Source organism: Leuresthes tenuis, unplaced genomic scaffold (genome assembly GCF_036924035.1).
Source record: "Leuresthes tenuis unplaced genomic scaffold, fLeuTen1.0.hap1 SCAF_14, whole genome shotgun sequence".
Lineage (NCBI taxonomy): Eukaryota > Metazoa > Chordata > Actinopteri > Atheriniformes > Atherinopsidae > Leuresthes > Leuresthes tenuis.
Window position 1 is genome coordinate 5,064,801 of NW_027325368.1, and position 23,300 is coordinate 5,088,100.

General features: G+C 45.2%; 1 protein-coding gene across 6 annotated transcripts in view; it reads left to right on the forward strand.

Annotated features, from left to right (window-relative positions):
* pard3ab (par-3 family cell polarity regulator alpha, b) overlaps nucleotides 1–23,300 on the forward strand; it is a 447,253-nt gene that overhangs the window by 12,893 nt on the left and 411,060 nt on the right. The window lies entirely within an intron of this gene.

The window sequence follows — 23,300 nt, forward strand, 5'->3', positions numbered from 1 at the left end:
TGATATTTGCAGATGAACACTCCACAGCAGCTCATTTTAAACGAGTCAGTTGGCCTGTCCTGACCGCAAAGCCTGGAGCCTGGAGCCTGGAGCCTGGAGCCTGGAGCCAGTGAAGAGATGCTTTGGCAAATGTAAAGTTTTGTCACGAGCGACAACAGCTCTGCCATTCGCCTCAGGGACTGTGGTGCAAAGGACTTGATAAAAGAACAATGTGTCGCTCCAATGCATGCTGTACATTAGATCCACGTGAAAATGTGAGATCCAGTATGTTTTTACACTGATTCGGTCTGATATCAGGGCCGAAGTTTTTTTTTGTTTTTTGTGCTTTGTTCCGTAGAAATGAATTAAGCTTGAAGCAGAAGACCTTTATAATGAACAGTGATTGCTGCTGAAAGAGTGTTGAATGCAGCTTTTTCTCAATGGTGACAGTTGAGACAAACAAAAAAGAAAAGGCCTTCATCGGATAAAAAGCTTACTGTGAGAAAGCGCTGTGTCAGGTTTGGCCTGGGACTGCTGCCTTTTTTGACATGATCTGACAAGATTGTGTGTGTGTGTGCTCAGCTCTCAGGTTTGCCTTCTCACACATGTGAATAAGGACACCAAACCCAACACGCCTGGCATTTCAAAGAGGAGGCCATTTGTTTCAAACAAGTGTCCCATTTATAGGATGTTGATCCATGTGTTGAATTGTGCTCAGAATCTCAGCCCTGTTTGGCCCGGCTCGTTCGCTCCTCTGACGCACACATGTTGCAGAATGGGCATGTTTATGCATTGGTAAGCCAAAGAGGCAATTTGTGTTTCAGTTCTAAGGTTTTATTGGAGCGTTCATGAATAGCAGCCTGTTGATGTGGAACAAATGTCCTTCTACTTCACATCCCTGCTGTGTTAGCAGCAATAAAGCAGTGCATTTAATGTGCTGCACCCAAGTATTCTACCAGGGATATAGGATATTTGTTCTGGGGGTTGCAGACGTGCACCAGTTCATATTTTCCTTCCTAATTTCTCTTTTTGTTTTATAGTTGAAGAAGGGCTGACTCGTGCATTCCAAATTTGCAGAACTGTAGTTGAACAGGTAGAAAATCATCAGAATCGGCCGCATGTTCTTCATCGAGCATCGACTGTAGATCGTTTTCAACATTTTCTCCTGAACTGCACATGGTCACAGGGCCTCCTCTCTCTGTCTCCAGGAAATCTTAATATCGCTGCTCAGTGTTGCACATTTTGAGCTCAGGTGAGCTGTCGAATTTCTAAAAGCTCTAGACAAGCTCTAGAGCTCTAGCTCCAGAAAATGAGGTTATCTCGCTGCTTCAGCTCTGTTACTCGAGTCAAACTTGGCATGTTAAGCTGGGTGGAGCTGTTGGATGTGTCAGACTAGCTGTTTTTGTGGTTGTTGCTTACTTTAAAGTCCAGGCTTTGAGTTGGTGCTGCATGATTAATTGCGATGCCAGCCTGTGTAATTACATGACACCCCCCCCCCCCCCCCAGACTGTTGTGATTTTTATCAGGTGAATCTATGGACACGAGTGGAGTGTAACGGGTGGCCAAAAACAACATTTACATGACATCTAAATCATGGAGAAGACCCACTGAAATGGTGGAAGTTCCAAAAAATAAACTTCCCTCTGCAGTGCAGACGAGGGCAGAAATATGTGTGCATGTAAGCAACGAGATGAGCGTCGGAGAGCTTTTAGCTCGGAGCTTTTAACTGGTGGTGCTTATGACGGCTGTCTGAAACCAGACAAAGTGGATATGCTTGTTTTTTTTTGGCAAAGACCTCCCGAGGTGACAGGTGGTACTTTTTGGAAGGAGGATTTGTAAGTACAAAGTGTTTGAGTGAACCTTGAGTGAGAATATCCCTTTTATCCTTTTCAAAAGAGCTCATAACAAAGTTAATGTTACTTCAGCTTAAACTTACATTTTATGTTGGGGTTTGGATATTACTAGCTGCAACCCATCCATGTCGCCCCCTGTTTATGTTACAGCCAGGATGGACTCAACCCCTCTGGGACCCTGGCCAGGATGAAATGAGCATAGAAAATGGATAAGCTTGTGGTCCTGCCATCACTCTTAACCCCAAACAGTGAGCATCACCTTAGAGACAAATGTAGCAACCTTTTAAACAAAGTCGCCATCGCTTTTAATCAATATCAAATATCCAGAGCCCAAAAGGTTTAACCCTTTAATGCACGATGTCCACTTTTTAAAAAAATCAAAGTTGCACATAGGCCACTAAAGTGGACGTTAAAGCATCACTCTTTCTGTTTCTGTTCCTCAGATGCACAATGCCCATTCCATGGGACATTTCAGTAACTCCTTAAATAAAAATAATAATTTGTTCTTTTTATCCCTAAAGATGAATAAAAACCGTTGGGAGGGGGATCCTGACTGAGACTTTCATAATTCGTGCATGAAAGGGTTAATCCAGCATCAGACCTACAAAGAAACCACTGAGACTTACAGCTGTAAATAACGAGTGTTGCTTAGTTTCCTTAATGACTGCTGTAAGGCCATTTAGCAAACAGTGGCGCTAATGAAAGTGGCACGAGGCTGTATTTCTGTAAAACAGCCTGACTGGGCGCTCGCACCAAAAGCCACTATTCAGTTTCAGTGTAGCCGGCGACGATGAGCGACGCGATGCGACAAAAGCTGAGAGAGGCTCAACTTTATGCAAATGAGCTGCGTCGCGACAGCGCTTCTCAGAGCTTCTCAGGACGTTATGGACGCAGATGGACCGACGGCAACGGGCCCTGCGTTTCCAACGCAAATATGCAACACAAAGAACGATCCATGGTGAAAGAGGGAACCGATGTATACATGGATCATTATATATGCCTGCTGTTTGAAAGCCCCGCCCCCTCTTTCGCTTCAGTCGCTGCCTGCCAGGCGACTGCAGGCGACGCGATGTGAGCCCAGTTAGGGCCCAGAGCCACAGCCTGTTATTCAAACCATAAACAAATGTTTTCCTCCAACTCTGGTCATCAGCGTTTCGTAGCTTTGAAAATAATCAGTGCATCTTTTTCTCCCTTTTATTTTCTCCGTGATTGAAGTGTTTTCGGTTGTCGACATCAGCAGGTGCAACTTCTGGTGCCTCAACCAGTGTCGTCTACCACGATCAGTGTATTTACCTGCTGACGACACGTGCACGGCACAGTTTTTCTCTCCATAAATGTTACATGGGTTCATTTACATTTAACGCAGCTTCAAAGACACATGCTCTACTTTTTTCCACTCATGTGTCCGCTGCAGAAGCTTTTCTGCAGTGTCACAACAGGAAGACCCTCGAGGCGCTCTCATAACTGATTCCTGGTTTGTTTTATGGGAAAAAGAGAAGAAGAAAAAACCTTTTTTATGTTGCTCACAGATGGTTTTTGCACAGCTCTGATACACTTGTGGCCACTACACTCGACCATGGCTGTCTGTGCTGTTTAACTCAATCAGAAGTGATGTGAAGCATCTCATTTTCAACATCTCTGGTCGTCGGTTGGTTCCGTCCCATCTTAAAGTCCCTATCATCAGCTTGTCATGTCTGCCTCATTTGGAGCCTGTTTCCTCCATGTGGAGGGTTGTCAAAGCTCAGGGTCCATTGAGGCTTTGTGAAAGCCTGGCACAGAGAAACAGACTCCTCAAATACCTCTATCTTCACCATCCAGACTCGGAGTGGAAAAAGCTTGGCTTTTGCCAAAAAGGCTGACGGTTTGTGCCTCAGTCCAGCTGGTTCTCCATAAACAGAACATGAATTATTGTTTTTTTCTCAGCATGCTCTGTTTTGATTTACTCCCACTCCATACTTTTCAGCAGTGGGGATGCGCTGATTTTTAAACGGTCACGTTCAGAGCGAACACAACTGATATCTGCAGCTACATTCCTGCTGCGCTATCAATACTTTATCTGAAAGAACACGTGTGCAACACTTGCCTGACGTTTATGTGGCAGCGTGTCTTTGTGACTGATGATAATTGCACTTGAACTTCTGAAATTTGGGACACTTTGGATCTGTCGGTTGCTTGGGATACAGAAAAGTTTGCCGCTGTCATGCACATCCACGTCTGCCTCATTTGACCAGACAGTGTCCTGACCCTTCAGTTTATCCTCTTACATCACCAGTGTTAGACATGCAGAGGGGAAAAGAGAGCAGTGAGCACTGCCCGTGTGCACATGTAAGCATGTATAGCACTTTTCTGGCCCTTAATGCATACATATCTAAACTGAAAGTCTCCCATTTGCATCGGGATCAGACTTAAAGTGTTTAAGCCTAATCCTTTCTGAGAAGAGAGAGGTTTTACCCAGCACCTGATGTTTAACAGTGTAGGTGTAGGAGGGGTGTTGAGTTTCCAAAACATGTTTTGACAGTGTTAACCTGGAGAGAATTCTTCCAAAACTCTCTGCACAGATATGAATTATAGCCACAAGTCACTTCTGACCCAAAGCCAGATGGTCGTACATGTTTCTAAGGTTACGGCAGTGATTGCATCATATGTTTCAGAGGGCCAAAGAAAACCCTCTCATCTTGCTGAAACTAACACCCACTTAGTTTCTCTCCAGACAGTAGAGGAGGAAACGACTGTAATCTGCACCTCCATCTCCCAGTGCTCCAGCCTCCCTTCTGCCCACATCCATCTCTGCATCGCAGCCCTCTTGCCTCCCCCACCGTCCTCACAGCACACCTTTTCCAACACATCTCTCTTCCTCTTGTGCTGTAGCTTTGAGGAATAGTTCCTTAAAGCTGTGATCCAACTAAGCGCTGTAGAAGCAATCCGTTGCAGCTTCTTCAGATGGTCTTCTTTCATTTTTCTTAACAATGGTGGTCTGTCACAACCTTTTTGCAGGATAACCACCATCCTGCCCTGCTGTCACACATATGGACATGCAACAAGCATGCTCCCTCTTTTTGAGGTTCCTCCTTTTCCTTTGCTTTAAACTTGAAGTGCATCCATAAACACGACACGACAACGTCTGCAAACCACCAGCATCTGTACTCTACTGGGTTTTCCGCCTGTCTGGGCCTGCCTGTTCCATTATTGGTTTGTGCAGGCCTCAGTAATCCCCACAGAGGCTAACACATGCATCTGCACACCGCACCTTGTACATGCTGCTCTGCTCACTTTGAAATATGACTGATTTGTTTGTAATCAGAGGTTTCCAGAGCAGAGGCGGAGGATCAGAACTGCAGCAGACACGGACATCACAATGCTCGATCTGTTAGAAGATGTTATTCCATGTACGAGTGGTTTAACGGGACAACCTGTTGAGTCAGAGAGGGATGCTGGAGAGCCACGTTTAGCAGCTATTTTGCATATGTTGATCTCAAGCATACATTGGAGAGATTAAATGTTTCGTTCACCTTTCAACCAGGAACTACGTCAAAAGTTGAGAAGCTGCCAGGTGAAAAATGAGATGGGTGGTTTTGGTAGACTGCAGTTACTCCTGAAACTTTGGTGCTCTGAGCAGCTGCGGCTCTGCTGCTGGGTTGCCAGGTCTGCAGCGGCGCTGCTGCTGGGTTGCCAGGTCTGCAGCGGCTCTGCTGCCGGGTCTGCAGCGGCTCTGCTGCTGGGTTGCCAGGTTTGCAGCGGCGCTGCTGCTGGGTTGCCAGGTCTGCAGCGGTGCTGCATTTCAGACCCACAGCTTTTCCTGTTGTTCTTAACACTCTTCAGTTTGAGCGGACAGCCCAGGTTCTGCAGGTTTTGGGATCAGTTGACGGAGGACATGTTCAGGACGTGCCCCAATGGCAGCTGGGATAGCTCCAGCCCCCGAAACGGCCCAACGCCACAAAAACACACTTTAAGCACGTATTGTTTAATACATAAAACATGTTTCCATTCAGATCTCAGAAATTGCTTTAATCTGACTTTAGATAATCGGAATTCTGACAAAAAGGGAAACAAAGCCCCCAAAATACAGTTTTGTCAACACTTGCTTGGTCTTGTGGTCTGGCAGCCACAGCAGCTGTGTAAGTGGCAGATGGTAAAAACAGCCAGTCTGTGTTACAGTGATCATGCTGCTTTTTTTCCCCCAGTGATATATTTGCTTCTCTATCATTTTTGAACCTGTATAAAGTTCTTTGACGCTCTTCTTTCCCGTATGGCTGCTAACTTACAGACACTTTCAGTTATCCTTGCCTTTAGGACACAGTGACACAGTGATGTCATAAAGCACGGATGATGCATTCATGTCGGTTTCGATAAGTCACCTGTTGTAACTCGTTTAAGCTCTTTCTCAGCAGAACTTCTCCTGGGTTTTTGTCTTGGTGGGCCTCCTCTTCCTTTCCATGTGTGCATTACAGGACTTGCAGCGCTCCTTTGCGAATAAGCCTCCTTATTTCTGCCTTTGCCCCCTGGCCAACCTGTAATCTGATACAGCTGAGGCTGTTGCCAGTTATTCCTCTACGCTGTTGAACGGTCACATGACCGACGGGGCAGTATTGCTGACTGAGTGAGTACGTGTTTCACAAAATAATCTCATGCGTGGCTGTCTGCCTTTTGACCGACTGTTCTTACTACTTCTGCCTCAGTAAACCCTCTCGTACTGCGGAGAACATTCAGCTTCAGCTTTATAACTGCACCAGGAGTGGTTCCCAAAGTCAGTTCTACCCTGATTCTTTGATCGATCGATGTTTACGTGACTCACCTCCTGAAAGCCTTATTTAAGGCTGGGATGGGAGGAAGAATTGCCAAGGTGTGTGCGGCTTTGATTGAGACATGTTTTGACCTGTAGGAATGCTGAATGGCCTCTTGTGAGGATTTGTATTTATTAAGTTGTATGAGTATGGAAGCCCATTATTGCCAACATGATTGGGGGAAAAATAGATCCCGTAAGTGATTATTATAAGAAAACCTAAAATTATATCTCAAAATGTAACGCTTTTAAATACAGTTAAAGTTATTACCTCAGTATTTTAAGTCTTTATTTCAAGATGCTAACTCAGTTCTTTTCTATGTATTTTCTCGTTAATATGTGACAGTATCTCAGGATAATGATTGAAACTGTCTGGGACAGCTGGAGTTTACTCCACATGCAGAGCGTGTTGCTCAGAGCCTTTTTTAGAGGTGACATGAGAGTTGAATACGTTTGTTGAATTTCTTCACTGATTTAATAAAGGCTCGGTCCTGTGAAAAGTGCTTTGGGCGCATCAGAAAAGCGGTGATAAAATGAGGGAAAAGGCCTGTGTTAAGGCCTGAAGCAAGCAGCGGCTGTCAGAGCCGTCAGTGCGAGGCTGCGGGCGTGCGAGGCTGCGGGCGTGCACAGCGACGAGGTTCACATCAGGCTTATTAACACACAGCATGTCGCAACTAATGCTGACGGACGGATATTGTGTGAGACGTGATAAAAAGGCATGGAAACCTTAATACATTTTAAAAAATGCTGTTTCAGACCTGGCAAAGTGACATTATCACAGCAGCGGGGGAACACGACCTCATGAAGCACATGTAGTGGTGTGACTGCGATGTCAGAACAACACGATGAGAAAGTGGGAGGCACAGAAGCTTTGAGGCAGGACCGGTTCTGCCTGAGTGTCGTGTGTGTTGTCATTTTTACCACCCATCCCATTTTCTGATCTCCAAGGAAACATCCAGTCTATGAATTTCCATTAAACTGTCTGTCTTTGCTCCTTTTTCCACCATCGGTGACGAGCTTTTGCTTTATGTATAACAACCACACAACCCCCCCCCACACACACACACACACACACACACACACACACACACTCACAGACACACACACAGAGACACACACACACACACACACACACACACACACACACACACACACACTCACAGACACACACACACACACACACACACACACACACACACACTCACAGACACACACACACACACACACACACAGAGACACACACACACACAGAGACACACACACACACACACAGAGACACACACACACACAGAGACACACACACACACACTCACAGACACACTCACAGACACACACACAGAGACACACACACACACACACACTCACACTCACACACACAGACACACACACACACACACACACTCACACTCACACACACAGACACACACACACACACTCACACACACACTCACACACACACACACTCACACACTCACACACTCACACACACACACACACACACACACACACACACACTCACACACACACACAGACACACACACCCCTCGGGAGCACAGAGCTTGTTTGTTTTCTCCTCCTTCAGCCCATTTTATTCTCTGATCGGCTGAGGTGAGAAACTCCTGGGAACATATAGTGATGATGTCAGTGCGTCTCCGTGGTAACGGTTTGGGTTTGTTGTCCAAAGGGACAGCCTGGGATGCGTTACAGTGCGAGTGCACCAAAGCCCTCCTTGGCTGCGCCTCTGTCAGTGTTGGCGACAACAAAGCCAAGTTTGGGGCTGCGTCATTAGCGAGGGTTTTCAGAAGCGCGAGGGTTTTCAGAAGCGCGAGCGTTTTCAGAAGCGCGAGCGTTTTCAGAAGCGCAAGCGTTCGTCTTCGGCTCGTCCGTCTGGTGCGTCCGCGTTTGCACAAAGATTGCACTTCAGTGCTGTGATTTCCTGCCGTGTGGTTTGTCAAACTGAGTCGTTAAAGCATTACTCGTAATTAAAGCATCATTTCAGATCACATCAGTATGGCTCTGGAAATATTTCCGTTTGATTGCAACCAGTTTTTTTTTCTTTAGCTCATCGTTAAAGGATTCATCTTCTATCTGCTCGTGTTGACTTATTGGTGTGAAAAGAAGGCGTCTGACTGGTTATTTTAGCCTTTTGTTGCCCCAGCAGCTCATTCATTGCCTCAGTTAAACGTTCTTTTGTCAAAAACCTTTTTTTTTTTATTACAGACATCCCTCGATACATTTAAAATGCTGTTCTTAGCTTAAACACTTTATTTGTTCTTTGCAGCTGACAGAAATCAGCTGATATCAGGGTGCAGGAGGAGAAGCAGGGTGCTTGGTGCTTTCTTTCAAAGCAGATCTACAGACAAAGCTGTCAGGTTGGTCACGTTGTGGAGAGGTTGTGTGCAGGTCTGCAGCTCGAGGGTTTATATTCAGACACAGATGGAGAGTGTTGGCAGGGTAGCATGAGCAACGAGTGAGTGGAGGCACAAACGTGTGTGTCCAGTTATTAAAGATACCATGAGAGCTGATCAGCCTGCAAAATCCAAACCAAGACCACCTGATTATTTAGTTTTTCTAATAAACTGAAACCGCTGGCGTTGTGAAACGATCACTTGTAGTGAGACTCGATGATGTTGCACCATGTTAACATACAGAAAGTAAATATTTGAACAGATATTTCAGCTGAAAATGGCTTCAAGTTGCAGGTCTCTTAAAACAAATGTATTTCCGTGGAATACAAACAGGTTTCCTGCTGGGTCAAAGACTCAAAGTGAAGGCTAACAGACTCGTTCATGCTTTCATAAAGAGATGCAAGTGTGTTTTCAAGAGGTCAAACACGTGCTATCTGTGATATTTAGAGCTTAAACTGGAGGTTTATGCATTTATCAGACGCTTTTATCCAAAGTGACTTACAGGTAAGGCAGGTAGATAAGGGGGTCTTGCCTCAGGACCCCTACTGGAGGTAGAACCTTTCATGCAGGGGATTTGAACTCAGGTCTCCCACATGAAAGATGGCAATCACAGCACTATGCTATCCCAGTCTCTACTTAAACACTGTTGTAGACGGCAGAAGGAGTCGCCTCTGGTTTGGCCGGTTCTGTGAGCAGAGACTTCCACCTCTGACAGACAGGATATCCTCCTGTCACATTCTGCCAGAAACCAGACGAGTTTCACCACAAGATCGTCTCCTGATAGCAGTCAGTCTTTCAGTCATGAACACTGCCTGCAGAGACAGTCTTCTGTAATGTGATCCTCCTCCGACCACAGTCCTGCACATCCTGGAGCTGACTGCATCGAAGCAGCTCAGGGACAGGTAGAGGGACAGAAAAAAGCCCTTTTTCTTGAGCTTTATTCTAACCTCCACTGATGCACTGTATAATCTTGAAATGTCAACAGCTGACAGGATCTTTAAAAGCTAAAAGGCTTGTGATTGGTGGAAGGGTTGGAAAGGAGCCGGCGGCCTCTCGGCTACAACTGCTCTGAGCCTGATGGCTTTGCTTTGTTGGGGCTCAATAGATTGGCTCATTTGATCTGAGTCAGCTGCTTGCAGAGTCATCTGCACCTGTCTGCTGTTTGACCAATCCTCAACATCTGACATTCTCTGGCTATTAATTTCACATGTTAGTATCTCATGACTGGGACAGCACAGGGCTCTGGGATCGCAGATTCCTTTAAAACCTTTTTTTTTCTCTTGTCTCCCATCACACCGACACATCTTGCTTATAGAATCAGTCGTTGTGCTTGTAATTGAACTGTTGAGGAACAGAAAAATGCACATGTGCCTGAGGAGAGAGGCTGAAGTGATTCTAGGAGATGAAATGAAATAAAAACAACTGTGTTTTACGGCTCTTAACAGGCACCATCTTTATGAATCTGGACAAAACAATCGGCAACATTTTCTCCCCTATTTTCAGCCTCTTAATCAGTGAGCTGTTGTTTTAACACAGAGCTGGGGTTTACACTACATTAAAATGCTGTTGTGCTACCTGAGCTCCAGTATCCGTGTGATTTCTCCCACAGTTCAGCCTGCATGGTTTCTCGTTGCCCAGTCACAGTATCTATAACCAGAAACACTGCTGGCAATCTGATACGCGCTGTTTCTGAAGCTAGAGAACAGGTTATTGAGTTGCAGCCTGCGTCTTCTTTCAGGTTTCTCTCAAGAGCCAGACTGCAGGTACACACATGTAGCTCTGCTCTTATGCTAAAGAGCACACACGTGTACACGTGTGTACCTGCGAGACGAGGCTAAAAGCTGCGCTGGTTTGATGCTGATGCTGCTGGAGGAGATGTATGTAGCTGAAGGTATCGGCGGCTCAAATGAGTTGGGTTCGGGTCTGTTTGGAGCTTCTGCAGACGCATCCTCAGCTCTGCCTTTTATTCTTTGCTTGCTGTGTCCTGTAGAGACTGAACTTACTCTAACACATGCTCTGCCATGTCATGCTAACGTTTCTCTCATTAGTGCCGCAGTCATGCTTATCCCTGGTATGTCAGGAGATGCCAGCTGTAGAAACGCTCCATATGTTGTGATGAAGCAACAGCGCTTTGAGTCACACAACACCAATAAACACCGTGTTAAGGTGGTGAGGGCAGAGCCGCTTGAGCTAAAGCGGTAAAAGCATGATGACACCCGGGAGAGCCGCATCTTTAAAGACATCATCAAGGTTTGCTGGTTGCCAGCAGCTGTCAATAGTTTGTGGTTAATTTTTTAATACTTTAAATGCCACAGACATAGAGACGGTATGACTCATTTTGATTAATCTGGTGAGCTGCAGCAGTCCTCCTAAAGGAGACCTTTCCACCACATGTGGCGTGCTTGGTAATGACTCAGCTTGTAGGTGATAAAGTTCATTGGCTAATCAGTTTGTTTCATTTGCCTTCGTTTTAAATGCTGTTTCGTTAAAGAATGTGATACTGACTGCTTACCAGCTCCAGAGAAGGTGTCACTCTGTTCCTGCCTCAGTTTGACACATCTTTGAACTGGTTTTGTTTGTCATCAGCAGAAACTACTCAACCCACACAGCTGATCCTGTTGAACTCTTCTTGTCACTCACTCTGTGGGGTTTCATGTAAAGAATCGGAATAATGGCTAAGTTACAATAAGACTGAGTTATTCAGCTCATGTATACACCTTAGTCTGACTGAAAATTGGACCGGATCGGGTTTCTTGCAGCTAGATTAAGCACTAAATGTGCACGAAGCACTAAACGTGCACGAAGCACTAAACGTGCACGACACACGTGGTGAATTGGACTTTGCGTTCTGCACATGCTCGAGATCATTTCCTGGAAGTCGAAGGAGACGATATTACTCTTGTTGTTGCCGCCGTCAGAAAGAAACAAACAACGCGATGGAGACGTTTTTGTGCCATAACCAGCTCATCACAGATGGAGAGGGACGCAGCTTCATCTTGCTCTTCGTTCGCCATCTTTCTGAATGCCTGAGTTTGTTGTTGTTGGCGGTGAAGACGTCAACAGGAAGTGGCTCTATTAGCGATAGCTGAAATGGGGACAGCGCCACCTATGGTACCGGGGTATGACCTGCTTTGTGCCAGTGATTCCATTCATTCACCGCCATATATCCAAGGATAATTACCCTCAGATAAGGAGCAGAACCCAACTGTAGCTATAATCGAATTAATCTCATCATGTAGACCCACTGACTAAAGCCAGCTTTGTGTTTGGTTTGCAGACAGGTCAGTCGTATCAGTATCAGTGTAACGGTTGAACTTCAGATGACTGCTTTCCGATGCACCCGAGTTATTTCCCCCCCCGTCTATCTTTGCATTCCTGTCCATCTCTTTTACAGTTGAATTTTTCACCTTTTCCCCCCTCAGTGCTGCACACTCTTCACTGAAGAGGATAATGAGTAATGACAAAACCCAAGCAGAGGAATACTTTCCTCTTCTCTTCTTCCTTTCATCGCTTGTTGCGCCGCAGCATGTTTTTCTTGTGTTCATATGGAAAGAAAGCAGTCCACCAGCTCGCTCGTTTCCAGCACGTCCCGACAGATCATGTGTTAAAGCACAGCATCCACCTGTCAATCGGTATATTTTGCAGCCTCCTTGTGGTGTTTAACATCTCATGGACGTCACATTGACTGTTCCCAGGTTTAGTTAATCATTGGTTGCAGAAAGTCGGGATGATTTCAGTCCACCTCGTTTGGTGAGGAACTCAGGCGGGAGCTCTGGGCGAATGCTGGCAGTCGGACAGCTGGTGTAACCCCAGACGCCACTCTGACGTGCGTCTTCATTCTCCCTGAGACTGACCCCATAAAGAAAGCAGCTGAAAGGAATTTCCTGCAGGACAGAATGACAAACACGGCAGCTTTTAATTGGTTGAAACGCTGACAGTTTCGCCGGTTCTGTTGCCTCAGTTGTTCGAGCTCTTGCAGAGATTCCCTCTTCTGATGGTGTCGTTGACCCCTTGGATCATGTCATATTCACGCCACTCATTCAGATCTGCCAGTTTCTGTTAGCTCATATGCAGAATCGGGCCAACTTCTCCTCGCATATTGTTTTCTCTGTTTGAGCTGAGCATTGCACAAGCAGGAATCAGTGAGACTGCAGCGATGACAGGACGTAGACGGCCAGTTAGGATGGTGGAAGACAGCTGTCGGGTTGAATGTTTTTGCCATGATGAATGGGACCTCTGACCTGCTCCAGCGAAGGTAAACCAGTGTTTGTAGTCGGTCTGGTTTTAACAACTCGGGAATGAGAAACTCTCACAGTAAGCACGACGGACAAAATATTACAATTCACCTTGAAAAAAGAACCTTTAGTGACCATCAGTCTGTCACAGGGAGCACCAAACAAGTGCCAAATACACCAGAAGAACGGACCCAACAGTCAATACCAAGCATAGACTGATCTTTGCATGGCTGATTCCTGAATAAATGGAATTATTTTGCCACTGATGAGGCGCAGCTTTGGAAACCGCAGTGTCTGAAAAGCCTTGTGTCTCTGTTGGCACATTTTGGCACAAAGCGCTGACCAATCGAGCCTGATCGATGAACTCTGATTGGTCAGACCCAGTCTGGACTGTTCTGCTGTACGTCTGCATCATTTGAATTCTGTGAGCGAGGAAGGGAAGAATCAAGTCACTGTTTGAAACATCAATGAAGTGAGATATTCTGTCTCTTTATCTTCCCTCCCCTGTGTTTGGTGAGAAAACATGCATCCCGTACTGTTCCATTGATTTTCCTCTCCGTTTTAAACCATTAGTTAAAGAACAACCTGTGTGAAGGTCACTGTGACGATGCGCTCGCAGACAATGTTTCCCTGTTGATCCTCAAGGTCTGTTCTCTGCTTTTGCTACTAAGCTGCTTATTGCTGAAAGCGACTGAATTGATGAAGGAGTGCGTGTGTGTGATTGGTGCTGCAGAGTTAGACCAGGAAAGATCCACTGCATTTGTTGGCAGTGTTTTAAAGTCTCACACACGAATGTTTAAGCTGAAGCTGCGACATTATTTTTGCAGGCTGTTGATGTAGTTGGTTCACAGTCAGAATTGGCAGGTCGGATGTTTAAAAAGAATCTGAATCGGCAAAGAAATTTGCAGTCGCTGCATCTCTCTGTGAGGCCCGGAGTTGCTGCATTCCTGCATTAAAGTGTGGAGAGTTAAAACTCCACTGGGATGACTGTTTCTGGATGCAGAACTGCAGCCTCGGGAGTCTCCTTCCCTTTCTCCTGTGAGCCTCACAGTCCTCCTGACTTTCCAGCCCTGCAGACCAGCTCATCCAGCCTTTCTATCTCTCCATCTACTCTTGCTTCCTCCCAGGCTGCTTTGGGTTTCACTGCACAGGAAGGAAGATGAACGCATTAGGCTGATGTGTGACCCTTCATTATTCATCAACTTAATCAGGCTACAGGCTGAAATCCCCTGCTTTTACTCCCTTTGCACCATGCAGGAGATCTTTTGCATTTTGTGCTGCTTTCTGTTAAGAATAGAGAATACCTCTTATTATAGATCACTGAATTCAAACCATGACTCTCTCAGGCTGGATTTAAATAGCTCTTTTTTATGTTTTTAAGGCTAAATGTGCCGAAAAAGCTGCTGATTAATCCTACCTGCCTCGGTTTTGACGTCTAACCCTAAACGGTGTAATTTTGACTATTTTTAGTGTGCCATATGTTAAACTGTCATGCGGTTGGCTGCTTTGATCAGATAAAAGTGTTGCTTTGAATGGCCACATTGTTCGTCTGTGTGCCTCGTTGCCATTAGCGTGTTTGCTTTTGCCGGTTTCTCTCCCTGGTTTCTGTCTCGGGGCTTTATTCTCCCTCCGGCTCCGTTTCTCTGAGGGACGGCCTGCTGCATTAAGGGGAGTCGAAAGGTTGAATGGAAGGACACGAGGCTGAGTGATAGTGTTGATGCGTGAGGAATTAAACTTGATGAATTTGTTTTGCCTAATTTAATCGTTTTATGTTTTCTTTTACACACATATGGTGTAAATCTTTCATAGGGCTCATTAGGACAATGTAAAAACTCAGAGAAATTAGGAAACTTTGTGTGTGTTGTACTTTCTTTCTCCACTTTGATCTTCTTTTTGGTGGCTCGTCGCCTTGATTGAAACCTCATCGCCTCTCCTTCCCGTCCAAGCTGGATTTAAGTGGGACCACAGCAGGATTGGCAGTTGTTAGTTCTTCTGAAAGTACATAGAAAGCAGTGAGTCTGGCAGCTCTACAGGCCCTTGAATTCCTCCTGGGATGTACACGGAGAGGAATGCTTGAAGCTTGAAGTGGACAGGCCTGATGTTACTGCCCAAGCAGTCTTAAGGATCTTTCCACACACAAGTAATGGCATTGATTTCAGAGTCTCTTGCTTGATACCCCAAAGTGCTAATCTTGTATGTACGGTTGTGATATTCTTTGAAAGACCATCACAAGACTTGGTGAAGACTTTCCACCTTTAACGAGCTCTCAACGCAAAAGCTACAAGAAACTGTCCGCCGTCTCTGAACCATGTCATAAGTCTCTGTAGAAATGACACATTTCAGGTAGAGATGCCAGAAAGAAAAGCTTTTGTTTTTGTTGCAGAGGAGCATGAAGTATCGTATTCTTCATGTTTGTATCCTGCTGCAGGCCCGGTGTGTGGAAATGTGTCAGTCCTGCAGTGTGTCTCTACACACTGTTTTAATAAAGTCTAAAGTAAAAGAAGAAATGAAAAACGGGGTTTTTATTACTTTGACCCGTGCAGTGGAGTCGGTGCGTCCCCCAAACAATGAGGAAGACAGCCAATGTCAACATGGGCTGCAGAATGGTATCGGTCAAGGTGGAAGTGACACGTTGAAATGATCCAAATCAAGCCAGTAACTCAGGATCTTAATTTCAGTGGAAGCTGCTGCTGTCTGGATGCACAAATCCTCTCCAGCCTCGTGCAAATAAGTGTGAACAACCTGCACTTGAATCAGATTTGAACAGCGGTCGGAACACAGACACACGCTGAAACTTGCACAAACGTACCTGCAGAGCAGTGGCTGCTCCTCACCGCTCGGCAGAGCTCTCTGTGCAGGTGTCTGTCACACATCGTGTGGCCCCTGAATGGCATTTTCCAATTTCACTGGTGTCCTTAAAGCTCAATGAAGAGGTTTATTGTTTCCTCCCTCAACCTTGCTGTGACCCTGTGCGGGTCACATGTGACGCTCAGTCCTGCCATGTGTACACATCTGAGCATCAGAGATTGAGGGGAGGATTTATCGGCCCCGATGAACAGGCACCGAGATGCTTGTCAGCCAGATGATTGTGGGTGGTAAAATTCCAAAGGGTCAGATATAAATAGCTTTAAACCCGCTGTCACTTTATTTAAAGTCTCAGGACACGATTTATTTTCATTGTCTATTTTATTTTAAGACCTCTTATTATTCTTAAATAGCAAAACTAGCATAAACTACAGTCCCACACCGTAAGCCTGTCATTGATCTGTTATTAACCTGAAGAACAACGGCCCCCGACAGTCGTTCTGTCCTTCAAAGGCTTATTGTTCAAAATACCCACAATTACTTCCTGTTGTGTTCACGTGTTTGTTTGCAGAGGAATATGTCAGCGTTGTAGGGAGAAAACGGACATTTGAGTGCTGCAAAAAGCTGACTCAACAGTAAAGTGAGCCCACTGAACTTGATCTTTAACAGTTATTGTGTTAGTGCGTGTAAAGGGTTTAGATTGTGTTCGTAATGAGTTCTAATCGAGCATTTCAGTTGTTTCCTTCTTTTCTGGGGGGGGGGCAGACGTAACATTTGCTTCCAGGTTGGCGGTCCAGTCTTTCAAAGTGGGTCAACTTTATCAGTAACAACTTTTAACAGATTGCCCTGCTCATCTGAGTACTACAACAGGTTGTGCACACACAATATATCGCACACTTAGGTGCCAGTAAGCCGACTGTGTGTTCTTAATCCACAGCTCATTATTGCCCCCCGCTGTGAGGATAGACCGAGGCTTGACACTGATTGTTTCAGGTTGTGTGTTTTAACCCATCACAAGATGAGTGTCGCGTTGTTTTAATTCGTCTTATTGCCTTGATTCCTTTCCTGCCTCCAGCTGGTCTGCTCTAAATCCTAAACCTACAATCGCTGAATTATTCCCTCAGATCTTCTGGCCTATCTTCCTGCATTGAGAGGGAGGAGAAAAGGCTGCAGCAGAAAGTTGTTTTTTTTTTTTTGTTTTTTTTTGCGAAAATGCTGTCCTGCAAGAGAAAAAGATCCCGATAAGGGCTGTAAACCTGCATAGATATGGCTCCGCAGGTGTGTTTTAAAGTTTTAGAAGTACAAAAAGGGGAATTTACAGGCTCAGACTGAAGTGCAACTTGGTTTTTAGAAAAGGGAGAATAAGCGGTGTGGAAAGCTGACAGAACTGTCCAGAAGCAGAGACTGATGGAAGATGAAGGCCAGACTACAGTGGAACAGAGCCCACTTGACAGATACGAAATGTGATAATTTTAAGTGTCACTCGTGGCTTTTACACCACAGCATGCCACGCTTGTGCCAAGTCTAGCACATTAGAATGAAAACAAAGCCTCTGCCAAGAACACTAGAAAAATACAAGTTTCAACGCGGCGAAGCAAACGGAGACGTGCGATATGATTGAACCGGGTCGAAAATGGAAGAACAAGCAGTTTTCAGCTGTGTTAACAAATATGTGGAGGCACAGTCTCTCAGAAATGTGCACACGCATCAGGGTATTTATTGTGTGTATTAAAACCTTCGCTGAGAATATTCTGCTCCATCTGCCTGTTGACAGCAGAGAATGATATCAGTGCTTTGGCCATATGTTGAGCAGCAACAGATGGTCGGGGGGGCGATTAGATTAGATCAAATTAGAGGTATTCACGTGTCACTTGGGTTCTACTAATTAAGACCCCACCCTGGCCGTGTTTCTGGCTGCTTTTGGTACGGAGCCCTTATTTGAGTTTTTAAGGCCAAAAACAGGCTGGTGGTGTTCCACCTCATTGCTTTGTGGCACCAATCAGAGGTGCCTGGATGCAGCCTTCATTTGACCACACAGAACGTGGGCTGGGTGAAACTCTCTATTGTAACCGTCAGTTTTTTTATAATAAACTGAAAAATCAACGCTTTTATCTGTGGCTTTATGTCTTGAAAGCAGAACAAACAACATAGTTGGATGCCACCTGTTTTCTGACTAGTTTTATTCATTTGACTTCTCATATTATTTCACATCTTTATTTTAGTACCTTAAAGCACATCTGAAACAACACAATATGTGTGCAAGTCCCCTTAACCTTTGGTTGATATGTAAAACACCACCTTTTAGTTTTATTTCCTCCAAAATTAGTCTCGACTAGGCCTGGGACATAACAAATTTAGCTGGATGATATATTGTCCCACAAAATATTGCCGATAAACGATATTATTGTCAACATGATAATCTGTCATAATATTACACACCCTTTCAAATACAATAAACTTTTATTTAAACTGTTTTTTTCATTGTAATTGTAACTTCAAGACCGTTTCAATATCCTAAATAAATAAAAGATAAAATAGATCAAATGGACTCTCAGTCTCTGCACTTGAACAACAGTTCTGTGAGCGCGCGCACACCATTTAGCGCTGATCCGTTTATTTTTACTTCGACCAAACTTCTCAGTGAGTGTAGACTGTCGGGATGAAGGCTCTGCATCTCCAGGTGCAGTTTTTTCTCCAGCTGGGAAAACTTGGGCAGGTGGTTATGCTTTAGGTGTGCATGCACGTTTTTTTTTTTTGTTTTGTTTTTTTGTTGCTCCCACTTCAGAACAAATTCTGCACGCGGGCTCCGTGTTGATGAGTTTTGCTCGTTCGGTTTGAAGCTGAAATATTCCCTCACCGGGGCTGTGGCATTTGGCTTTGCATTCATCTTTTTTCCTCGCGGTGCCCCGCACGAGGCTCTCTTGCTGCGCTGTGCGTGCAGCCAATGCTCGCGGCCCAGCCTCCCCCCACAGAGACAAAGAGACTGGAAGGCCGACAGGAGGGCTCACTCCGTTCATTCCGCTATGGAACAAACGCGCCCAGGTGCTGACACCGAGCACAGAGGGAACCCTCCTGCCATCCAGCCTGCTTGGAGGCGAAAGACGAGGACAACAAACACGCGTGCACGTGGCAATATATCGAGGCCGGTTAATTAAAATGTATCATTTGATTAATTGATTTATTGATTATCGGCCGGGCTTAGTCTCCAGTGCACTGAAAATGTGTAACTTTTTGCTGTGGAGTTCGCTTTGAAGTGAACCTTTATGCATCTGAAAGAAATGCTTTTCCCTCTGTCATGAGGCCTAATCCGTTTATCAGAGGGAATCACAGACAATGAAGGGAACATTCTGCATCATATCGAATTAAAACCCCTTCTGAATGTAATTGGATTGAAACCTTCTTGTTTGTCGCAGTGTTTTTACTGTAAAAAGCATGCATGCATGCAACAGCAGAATGGATTGGTTAAAAAAGAAAGTGGTTTAGAATGAATGAATCAAACGACACCATCGCTGGATAATATCCCAAAAAGTGCTGAATCCATTCCAGCCGAAGACTTTGTTGTTTAAAAACCTTTTTAAACCCGAGGGTCTCATGGAAAACTGTTCACTAAAACCTTTAATTTGTTGACAAGGGCAGTGATAAGTTAGAAATAAAGCAAGATCACCTTCTTTGCCAAGTGCAAACCACACCTTAAAGGGTTGTGGATGGATAGGAAGTGCCACAGGGTACAGTACAGGTGTTGGTCTGGAGCAGCCGGTTCTTCAGAAACCACACTGACCAGCTTCTCCTAAAATAAAGATATTAACCATGCACTCGTTTATTGGGCAGTCGTGCACAGCTTCATGGCCAGCTCTCCTCAACTTCATCCTGCAAGTTTTCTCCATCTGGACCAAGTGAGTCAGAGGATGAAGTGGAAGAGGATGCGGAGGTCACCTCTTCGAGCAGATCGATGAGGCTCTGAAGGGAAACCGAGGCGGAGTCCTCGCTGTCGCAGCTCAGTAAGTCCTCGTGTGAGGCGGCAGAAGACTGCTGGGAGGCACGAGAGGAGCTCAAGTCTTCAAAGATATTTTCCACATAGTCATGGAGGAGAGCGAGCTCTGATGTCATGCTGTCAGAATCCAAGCCTCCCCCATCTTCATTGTTCTCCATTTGGAGCTGTAGGTAAACCAGGACATCGTTTTTCACATGAGATCAGTGTTGTCTCTGAGGAATGTGTTGAAAGAATGCTGAGCTGCCTTACCTCCATGTCTATGATTGCGTTGTTGCTGTAGATGTGTTGAAAAAACTTCAGATTGTGGTGAAGGAGTACGAGATCAATGTAATCCACCTCATCGCCGTCTTCACTTTCATCGGAGCTCCTCTCCGCCTCATCGTCGCTCTCATCGGCCTGGAAATCTGAGTTCAGGTCTTCCAGAGACATTGTGGTGTTGGGATCCTGTCCAACCCCCTGCTGGACTCACGCTGGCACGTGTGGATGAGTGCTTGAAGGATGTAAAACTTGTCGGAATGGATCAGAATCTCTGTTGCCACAACATTTAGTCTCTATTGGCTGTGCTGGGCAACTGTGTGGTGCTTGGATTCGAAAAGAGCTCCAGAGTTCTGGACTGTTCATGTGTTCTGCACAATCTGAGGTGAGGATGGTTCCTGCCTGTATTGCAGGTGTCATGTGGGGGAACCACTTCGTGCCTTCATTGATTATACGGGGAGCATAGTGAAAGGTCAGTGGAAACGGTAAACTTCCACTCATGTGCAGAAAAGTTTCTGTGATCATTTGAGATGGTTTGGCCTGTTTTAAAGGAGACTTGATGAGGATTCGGGGGAATGGATCCAACTTTCTGAATCCCGTCTGACACAGATTAGAATAATACGACTCACAAGCTGCTTCTGGTCTGGTCTCACATGACAGAGCAGCGTTTCTCCAGACACGATTGATATCTCAGATATTCCCCGAGATGAAAGAAGATCCTGGTGACATTATGCAGCCTTCTTTCTTTTCTTCTTCAAGCCTTTAAAACAGTCCGGATGGAAATATTCATCCTTCTTTGGGACTTCAGGGCTGCTGTGCAAATGGCCGTAATGTGCTTATTTAACACATTTAACACAGTTTTCTCTTGGTAGTTTGAAGCATTATGGCTAATATTGCAGCAGTTTTCTTTATTCTTCAACAACATCCAGATTCCACCTTCATTTGCACATAATTAGAATATTTCTGCATATTTTTATGTTTCTTACCCTTAACCTGCCTCACATTTTGATGGGAAAATGAGCTGCCATGTTTAAAATGCTCCCATCCTAGTTGTTCTCCGCCTCTCCTTCTGGCCTCTTGTCACAGTCTGCCTAATCTTTGTGTCATCTTTGATAGTAAAGTTTTATTTGAGCACAGCCCTGCTGACTTTACGCAGCTCTAACAACCTAACCCTTTGTTTTATATGATGCACATTGCACACTTTGACTTGTGGACGCGGGCCTCTGGCTTGGCCTTCCTTTTTATGGTGTTATTGCAGAGCTGTGAGCACCCCAGGCCTGCTTGCCCGTGGAAATGGTAGTGCTGGGCTTTCCCTACAGGCACAGTGTTGGCCTTGGCCTCCTTCCAGGTCTGCTGTTGGGCAGATGAGGGCTACAACAGGCGATGGCTTCTCTGATCCAGCGCCAGAGCTGTCCTTCGTCGTTACGCAATCCTTTTCATGAGGGCCCTCCAGATTAGTGTCATGGGAATCTCAATTAGGCCTGAGGGAAGGAAGAGAGTGAGAAAGTGGATGCAGAGTTGAGAGCTTTTTGTTCAGAGATGGGACAGTGTGGATCGACTCCAGGTGGACGCATCCAGTCACTAAACTGTGTTGTTTCCGTTTCTGAGCGGCTTTTGACTTGTTTACTACGTGACTTGGTCCCCCGTCTGCAGCTTGTCGTGGGGCATTTGCTTTGAGCTATTTTTACCAGATGAACTTGGCCCCACAGAATGACACACTGATACACGCACACACAGCAATTTGCACACTCTTTGATGTGGTGTGTGTCCCTACATACTGCAGAAGCTTCATGTAAGCAACCCACATGCACAAGCTCACACAGATGTACTCTATTCTAAACTAATGGGGGCTTTAAGAGCCTGTTGTCCTTGTTTTTGGAATTATTATGTTGTTGTGTATGTGACTGATGGTTCAAACTGTAGATTTGAAACCTTCTGATCGGAGCGAATGGAAGATATTTGAGTATATTTTGCTTTAAAAAGTGCGTTGAGTGCATTTTATTTTAATTTTCTTGTTTGAATATCATCCGTTTCCTGACACATGACACAGTTTTTGATTTAAAAAAAAAAATGAGCGTGGGAGGCATGTGAACCCTATGCTAATGTTTGGGAGCACAGAGTTGAGTTGCAAGTTTGCTACATTTCAGTTACATGATATCACAAGTTATTCAAAAGAGAACAGCAAATGATCTTTTGGCCCGATTCATGGCTTCTTTAGCCAACAAACTGAAGGTTATTCCTGTTTTTGGGTTGAATGGTTGCTCTTTAAATCAGAAAGCAACAGATGGCTGAGGACCTTTGTGTTTTTACTCTTCTCTCTTGATATGCAGGGAATTCTTCTTCTTTTGTTTCCTCCTATTTAAGACGCCCAACATTCAGGGATCTGTGTGAGAGAGTAAATTCAGCTTTAAACTCTGAGCTCCATCAGCTGGATTCCAGGCGATCTGAGTCAGGGTGTGCACAAAGTGACGCAGGCTGTCACAGAACAGGACATCAGTCACGACAGTCTGTGCTGCAGAGAGAGGGAATACTACCGTAAGCATCACTTCAGCATTCAATCTTTCTCATTACGCCTCCTCTTTAAGGGACGTTTCTACTCACTGAGGGACTCAGTTGGGAATATGAGGGTCTGTGGTAGATGCTAGCATGAAATGGGACGTTCTTGTTAAATAAACTAACACTGAATAGAGATATAGGCTAACTTTTTAAAACTGAGGGTTTTAAGTACCTGGAACTCCTTGTTTTCACCTTTTTTTTAACACCAGAATTGGCAGGTTGCCATCCAGCTGCAGTTCTTAGAGGCAGAAACTAACAGGGATAGCATCCAGACTGTTGAAATAGATCCATTAGTATCTAAATATCTGTAGGTTGCTGCTCCTGTCAGTCTCACAGCCTCCTTTGCTTGTTAAACAGTGAGCTGTGCTGTCCTGAGAGCAGAAACGCACTCAGCAAAAACAGCACGTCCAGCAAAGTGTTGTTTCAGCAGTGATTGGA